Below are 7,500 nucleotides of genomic sequence, written 5' to 3' on the forward strand. Positions count from 1 at the left end.
TACGTTGTACCTTAACCTAACCTACGTTGTACCTTAACCTAACCTAAGTTGTACCTTAACCTAACCTACGTTGTGCCTTAACCTAACCTACGTTGTGCCTTAACCTAACCTACGTTGTGCCTTAACCTAACCTACGTTGTGCCTTAACCTAACCTACGTTGTGCCTTAACCTAACCTACGTTGTGCCTTAACCTAACCTACGTTGTGCCTTAACCTAACCTATGTTGTGCCTTAACCTAACCTATGTTGTGCCTTAACCTAACCTATGTTGTGCCTTAACCTAACCTATGTTGTGCCTTAACCTAACCTATGTTGTGCCTTAACCTAACCTATGTTGTGCCTTAACCTAACCTATGTTGTGCCTTAACCTAACCTATGTTGTGCCTTAACCTAACCTATGTTGTGCCTTAACCTAACCTATGTTGTGCCTTAACCTAACCTATGTTGTGCCTTAACCTAACCTACGTTGTGCCTTAACCTAACCTACGTTGTGCCTTAACCTAACCTACGTTGTGCCTTAACCTAACCTACGTTGTGCCTTAACCTAACCTACGTTGTGCCTTAACCTAACCTACGTTGTGCCTTAACCTAACCTACGTTGTGCCTTAACCTAACCTACGTTGTGCCTTAACCTAACCTACGTTGTGCCTTAACCTAACCTACGTTGTGCCTTAACCTAACCTACGTTGTGCCTTAACCTAACCTACGTTGTGCCTTAACCTAACCTATGTTGTGCCTTAACCTAACCTATGTTGTGCCTTAACCTAACCTATGTTGTGCCTTAACCTAACCTATGTTGTGCCTTAACCTAACCTATGTTGTGCCTTAACCTAACCTATGTTGTGCCTTAACCTAACCTATGTTGTGCCTTAACCTAACCTATGTTGTGCCTTAACCTAACCTATGTTGTGCCTTAACCTAACCTATGTTGTGCCTTAACCTAACCTATGTTGTGCCTTAACCTAACCTACGTTGTGCCTTAACCTAACCTACGTTGTGCCTTAACCTAACCCATATTGTACCTTAACCTAACCCATATTGTACCTTAACCTAACCCATATTGTACCTTAACCTAACCCATATTGTACCTTAACCTAACCCATATTGTACCTTAACGTAACCTAATTTGTGCCTTAACGTAACCTAATTTGTGCCTTAACGTAACCTAATTTGTGCCTTAACGTAACCTAATTTGTGCCTTAACGTAACCTAATTTGTGCCTTAACGTAACCTAATTTGTGCCTTAACGTAACCTAATTTGTGCCTTAACGTAACCTAATTTGTGCCTTAACGTAACCTAATTTGTGCCTTAACGTAACCTAATTTGTGCCTTAACGTAACCTAATTTGTGCCTTAACGTAACCTAATTTGTGCCTTAACGTAACCTAATTTGTGCCTTAACGTAACCTAATTTGTGCCTTAACGTAACCTAATTTGTGCCTTAACGTAACCTAATTTGTGCCTTAACGTAACCTAATTTGTGCCTTAACGTAACCCATGTTGTGCCTTAACGTAACCCATGTTGTGCCTTAACGTAACCCAATTTGTGCCTTAACGTAACCCATGTTGTGCCTTAACCTAACCTATATTGTGCCTCAACCTAACCTATATTGCGCCTTAACCTGACGCACGTTGTCGCTGAACCTGCTCTGTAATTGTTATGCAACTCGTTAAATTAGTGTAGTGTTGCCTAACCGCAACCCTCGCAATATAGTTCGCTATTCGCACTGCCCGGTCCCCTGTGTATCGCGTCATGTTAAACACCTTGCAGGTGTTGCTGACTTTCCACATGCTCCTGCTATACACTGTAATGTGGATAGCAGCAGGACGTACATGCCCCCCCCCCTTCCCCCCTGCCTTCGCAAGCTGGTCGTTGAGAAGTTTGCATGTTCAATGCCCTTCGCATGCCGACGTACTCAGCCTACGTTGTGGTACGGCCTGTCACCTGTCCGCCGATGTACGCAAAACCCACAAACTGTACTGCACATTGGTCCGTATGTACTGAATGATACATCGTGGCACATGTGTGACCGTACGACGACTGCGCCTAGCAACGGCAGACCATACAGTCCAAATATTGTGCACGCAGCTACGTGTCGTCTCCCTATAAGAGCTGGATTGCAGTGTGGTACGCCATTCAGACGTGTGGGAGGAACGGACGCCCTGGATGGCGATCAGCATGAGCAGTCTGTTGATGTAGTGGAGCGTGTATTCGGACGTAGTCGTCTCTTCTCACACACCGTGATAGCATGTTGCACCGCGTTCCACATCTGAGACATCCTGCAGAGGCCGGCTGACAGTCGTTCGCGCAATGGACACCGCATACGTACGGGGGCTACCTTCCACGTGTTCTCGAGGCGTGCACATGTTGTTGCGTCTATGTGGGCAGACGTAGTGTGTTGTGACACCTGACACAGGCATGCAATACTCGTTGCAAATGGCGATGGACGTCTACGTTTGCTGGTGACGTTACGCAAATGAACAACAGGTAACCCGTTGTGGTGCGGTTGTTCTCGCTAGAGGTGAATCAGTGTTGGCGACGATCGGTCGAGCTATTAACCGGTTGTTTCAGGGATACCCACCATGCCCACGAACGTGAAAGGGGACCCACCATGCCCACGAACGCGAAAGGGGATCTGGGTGTGAGGCGATACGCGGCGGTGGCTGGGTGGGACCGTCCCCGGCCGGTGAGGGGGGGCCGCCCGGCGTGCTGGCAGCGCGGTGCGTGGGCGCACGCGCTACAGCCGGCTGGTGGGGGCGGCCAGTGGCAGGCGCGCCGGCCGACGGACGCGGCAGGCGGCGCAGCTGCGCGCCGGCGCCCCCTGCTCGCGGCGCCTTGCGGCCAAAGTAGGTCCTCGCGGGCCCGGTGCGAAGCGCGGTGGCCATCTGCAGTGTGCTGGTCCGATTGAGGACTGTGTGCGCTGAGGATGCGCCGCCGCCCGGCGCTCGGCGCCGCGACGCCGTCTGCTGCTCGGTCGCCCCAGCGGTTCTCGCAGGTGGTTTGTATCGCAGCTGTGCGGACGTGTTGGCGCGTGCGCTGTGCTGGGAGAGTTCGCTTCGGCACCCAAGTGGGGCTTTTGTCCTTCTGTGGCGCTGGCGTTGGAGCTGCCGGTCACCGTAGGTGGCGCGTGTTGTCTCCCGCCGGCAATGCCACGACAGCACGCTCCCGGGCCTCTGTCGGCAGCGGCAAGCTCAGTTGGGAGCACGGGTGGTCGCACCTAAAGCGTCTACTCGCCTAACTCCGGGCGATTGCGCCTCTCTCGAACCCGACCAAGTACTTAGGACGGCGCTGCGCGCCGCCGGGACCTGAGAGGGTTTCGAGGTGTGTTGTGCAGGGGAGCTCAGCCTCCTCCTGTTTGCAGAATAATTGAGCGGACGCTTGCGTGTTCGCGCGGGCCCCCGGGACACACTCCCGGGCGGCCGGCTGCTCAGCTCTAGTTGACGCAGCTCCCTGGTTGATCCTGCCAGTAGTCATATGCTTGTCTCAAAGATTAAGCCATGCATGTCTCAGTACAAGCCGCATTAAGGTGAAACCGCGAATGGCTCATTAAATCAGTTATGGTTCCTTAGATCGTACCCACGTTACTTGGATAACTGTGGTAATTCTAGAGCTAATACATGCAAACAGAGTCCCGACCAGAGATGGAAGGGACGCTTTTATTAGATCAAAACCAATCGGTCGGCTCGTCCGGTCCGTTTGCCTTGGTGACTCTGAATAACTTTGGGCTGATCGCACGGTCCTCGTACCGGCGACGCATCTTTCAAATGTCTGCCTTATCAACTGTCGATGGTAGGTTCTGCGCCTACCATGGTTGTAACGGGTAACGGGGAATCAGGGTTCGATTCCGGAGAGGGAGCCTGAGAAACGGCTACCACATCCAAGGAAGGCAGCAGGCGCGCAAATTACCCACTCCCGGCACGGGGAGGTAGTGACGAAAAATAACGATACGGGACTCATCCGAGGCCCCGTAATCGGAATGAGTACACTTTAAATCCTTTAACGAGTATCTATTGGAGGGCAAGTCTGGTGCCAGCAGCCGCGGTAATTCCAGCTCCAATAGCGTATATTAAAGTTGTTGCGGTTAAAAAGCTCGTAGTTGGATTTGTGTCCCACGCTGTTGGTTCACCGCCCGTCGGTGTTTAACTGGCATGTATCGTGGGACGTCCTGCCGGTGGGGCGAGCCGAAGGCGTGCGACCGCCTCGTGCGTGCTCGTGCGTCCCGAGGCGGACCCCGTTGAAATCCTACCAGGGTGCTCTTTATTGAGTGTCTCGGTGGGCCGGCACGTTTACTTTGAACAAATTAGAGTGCTTAAAGCAGGCAAGCCCGCCTGAATACTGTGTGCATGGAATAATGGAATAGGACCTCGGTTCTATTTTGTTGGTTTTCGGAACCCGAGGTAATGATTAATAGGGACAGGCGGGGGCATTCGTATTGCGACGTTAGAGGTGAAATTCTTGGATCGTCGCAAGACGAACAGAAGCGAAAGCATTTGCCAAGTATGTTTTCATTAATCAAGAACGAAAGTTAGAGGTTCGAAGGCGATCAGATACCGCCCTAGTTCTAACCATAAACGATGCCAGCCAGCGATCCGCCGCAGTTCCTCCGATGACTCGGCGGGCAGCCTCCGGGGAACCAAAGCTTTTGGGTTCCGGGGGAAGTATGGTTGCAAAGCTGAAACTTAAAGGAATTGACGGAAGGGCACCACCAGGAGTGGAGCCTGCGGCTTAATTTGACTCAACACGGGAAACCTCACCAGGCCCGGACACCGGAAGGATTGACAGATTGATAGCTCTTTCTTGATTCGGTGGGTGGTGGTGCATGGCCGTTCTTAGTTGGTGGAGCGATTTGTCTGGTTAATTCCGATAACGAACGAGACTCTAGCCTGCTAACTAGTCGCGTGACATCCTTCGTGCTGTCAGCGATTACTTTTCTTCTTAGAGGGACAGGCGGCTTCTAGCCGCACGAGATTGAGCAATAACAGGTCTGTGATGCCCTTAGATGTTCTGGGCCGCACGCGCGCTACACTGAAGGAATCAGCGTGTCTTCCTAGGCCGAAAGGTCGGGGTAACCCGCTGAACCTCCTTCGTGCTAGGGATTGGGGCTTGCAATTGTTCCCCATGAACGAGGAATTCCCAGTAAGCGCGAGTCATAAGCTCGCGTTGATTACGTCCCTGCCCTTTGTACACACCGCCCGTCGCTACTACCGATTGAATGATTTAGTGAGGTCTTCGGACTGGTACGCGGCATTGACTCTGTCGTTGCCGATGCTACCGGAAAGATGACCAAACTTGATCATTTAGAGGAAGTAAAAGTCGTAACAAGGTTTCCGTAGGTGAACCTGCGGAAGGATCATTACCGACTAGACTGCATGTCTTTCGATGTGCGTGTCGTGTCGCGCAACACGCAGCTACCTGTACGGCTCGCAGTAGCCGTGCGCCGCGTGCGGAACCACGCGTTCGTCTCAAAACTAACGGCAATGTTGTGTGGTACGAGCGCTGAAGCGCTGGAGCGGCTGGCCTGCGGCACCTGGCGCCTGGCGCCGGTTTTGAATGACTTTCGCCCGACTGCCTGTCCGCTCCGGTGTGGAGCCGTACGACGCCCATCGGCCGTGAGGCCGTTGGACACTGAACGCTGGAACAGGGCCGCCACACGCCTCAGTCCCGCCTATGCAACTGTCTCGAAAGAGATGGTGGAAACTATGAAAAGATCACCCAGGACGGTGGATCACTCGGCTCGTGGGTCGATGAAGAACGCAGCAAATTGCGCGTCGACATGTGAACTGCAGGACACATGAACATCGACGTTTCGAACGCACATTGCGGTCCATGGATTCCGTTCCCGGGCCACGTCTGGCTGAGGGTCGGCTACGTATACTGAAGCGCGCGGCGTTTGCCCCGCTTCGCAGACCTGGGAGTGTCGTGGCCGCCTGTGGGGCCGGCCGCGTCTCCTTAAACGTGCGATGCGCGCCCGTCGCCTGGCGGTTCGCATACCGGTACTTACTCGGTAGCGTGCACAGCCGGCTGGCGGTGTGGCGTGCGACACCTCGTACAACGACCTCAGAGCAGGCGAGACTACCCGCTGAATTTAAGCATATTACTAAGCGGAGGAAAAGAAACTAACAAGGATTCCCCCAGTAGCGGCGAGCGAACAGGGAAGAGTCCAGCACCGAACCCCGCAGGCTGCCGCCTGTCGTGGCATGTGGTGTTTGGGAGGGTCCACTACCCCGACGCCTCGCGCCGAGCCCAAGTCCAACTTGAATGAGGCCACGGCCCGTAGAGGGTGCCAGGCCCGTAGCGGCCGGTGCGAGCGTCGGCGGGACCTCTCCTTCGAGTCGGGTTGCTTGAGAGTGCAGCTCCAAGTGGGTGGTAAACTCCATCTGAGACTAAATATGACCACGAGACCGATAGCGAACAAGTACCGTGAGGGAAAGTTGAAAAGAACTTTGAAGAGAGAGTTCAAAAGTACGTGAAACCGTTCTGGGGTAAACGTGAGAAGTCCGAAAGGTCGAACGGGTGAGATTCACGCCCATCCGGCCACTGGCCTCCGCCCTCGGCAGATGGGGCCGGCCGCCCGCGCGGAGCAATTCGCGGCGGGGTCGTGTCCGGTTGCCTTTCCACTCGCCGCGGGGCGGGGCCGTTCCGGTGTGCGGTGGGCCGCACTTCTCCCCTAGTAGGACGTCGCGACCCGCTGGGTGCCGGCCTACGGCCCGGGTGCGCAGCCTGTCCTTCCGCGGGCCTCGGTTCGCGTCTGTTGGGCAGAGCCCCGGTGTCCTGGCTGGCTGCCCGGCGGTATATCTGGAGGAGTCGATTCGCCCCTTTGGGCGCTCGGGCTCCCGGCAAGCGCGCGCGGTTCTTCCCGGATGACGGACCTACCTGGCCCGGCCCCGGACCCGCGCCGCTGTTGGCTCGGGATGCTCTCGGGCGGAATAATCGCTCCCGTCAGCGGCGCTTCAGCTTTGGACAATTTCACGACCCGTCTTGAAACACGGACCAAGGAGTCTAACATGTGCGCGAGTCATTGGGCTGTACGAAACCTAAAGGCGTAATGAAAGTGAAGGTCTCGCCTTGCGCGGGCCGAGGGAGGATGGGGCTTCCCCGCCCTTCACGGGGCGGCGGCCTCCGCACTCCCGGGGCGTCTCGTCCTCATTGCGAGGTGAGGCGCACCTAGAGCGTACACGTTGGGACCCGAAAGATGGTGAACTATGCCTGGCCAGGACGAAGTCAGGGGAAACCCTGATGGAGGTCCGTAGCGATTCTGACGTGCAAATCGATCGTCGGAGCTGGGTATAGGGGCGAAAGACTAATCGAACCATCTAGTAGCTGGTTCCCTCCGAAGTTTCCCTCAGGATAGCTGGTGCTCGTACGAGTCTCATCCGGTAAAGCGAATGATTAGAGGCCTTGGGGCCGAAACGACCTCAACCTATTCTCAAACTTTAAATGGGTGAGATCTCCGGCTTGCTTGATATGCTGAAGCCGCGAGCAAACGACTCGGATCGGAG

At 54.5% G+C, this 7,500-nt stretch overlaps 3 non-coding genes across 3 annotated transcripts in view; all 3 read left to right on the forward strand.

The window, feature by feature from the left end:
• Positions 1-3,448: 3,448 nt before the first annotated feature.
• LOC126443982 (small subunit ribosomal RNA) lies at positions 3,449-5,357 on the forward strand. The gene has a single exon (XR_007582325.1). It is a non-coding gene; the product is annotated as a small subunit ribosomal RNA (ribosomal RNA).
• A 353-nt stretch (positions 5,358-5,710) lies between these two features.
• Positions 5,711-5,865, forward strand: LOC126443979 (5.8S ribosomal RNA). The gene has a single exon (XR_007582323.1). It is a non-coding gene; the product is annotated as a 5.8S ribosomal RNA (ribosomal RNA).
• A 188-nt stretch (positions 5,866-6,053) lies between these two features.
• Positions 6,054-7,500, forward strand: part of LOC126443983 (large subunit ribosomal RNA) — a 4,224-nt gene continuing 2,777 nt past the window's right edge. The window contains exon 1 of the ribosomal RNA XR_007582326.1: positions 6,054-7,500. This exon is cut by the window's right edge and continues 2,777 nt beyond it. This is a non-coding gene — a ribosomal RNA (large subunit ribosomal RNA).

Source organism: Schistocerca serialis, unplaced genomic scaffold, assembly GCF_023864345.2.
Source record: "Schistocerca serialis cubense isolate TAMUIC-IGC-003099 unplaced genomic scaffold, iqSchSeri2.2 HiC_scaffold_210, whole genome shotgun sequence".
Classification (NCBI taxonomy): Eukaryota; Metazoa; Arthropoda; class Insecta; order Orthoptera; family Acrididae; genus Schistocerca; species Schistocerca serialis.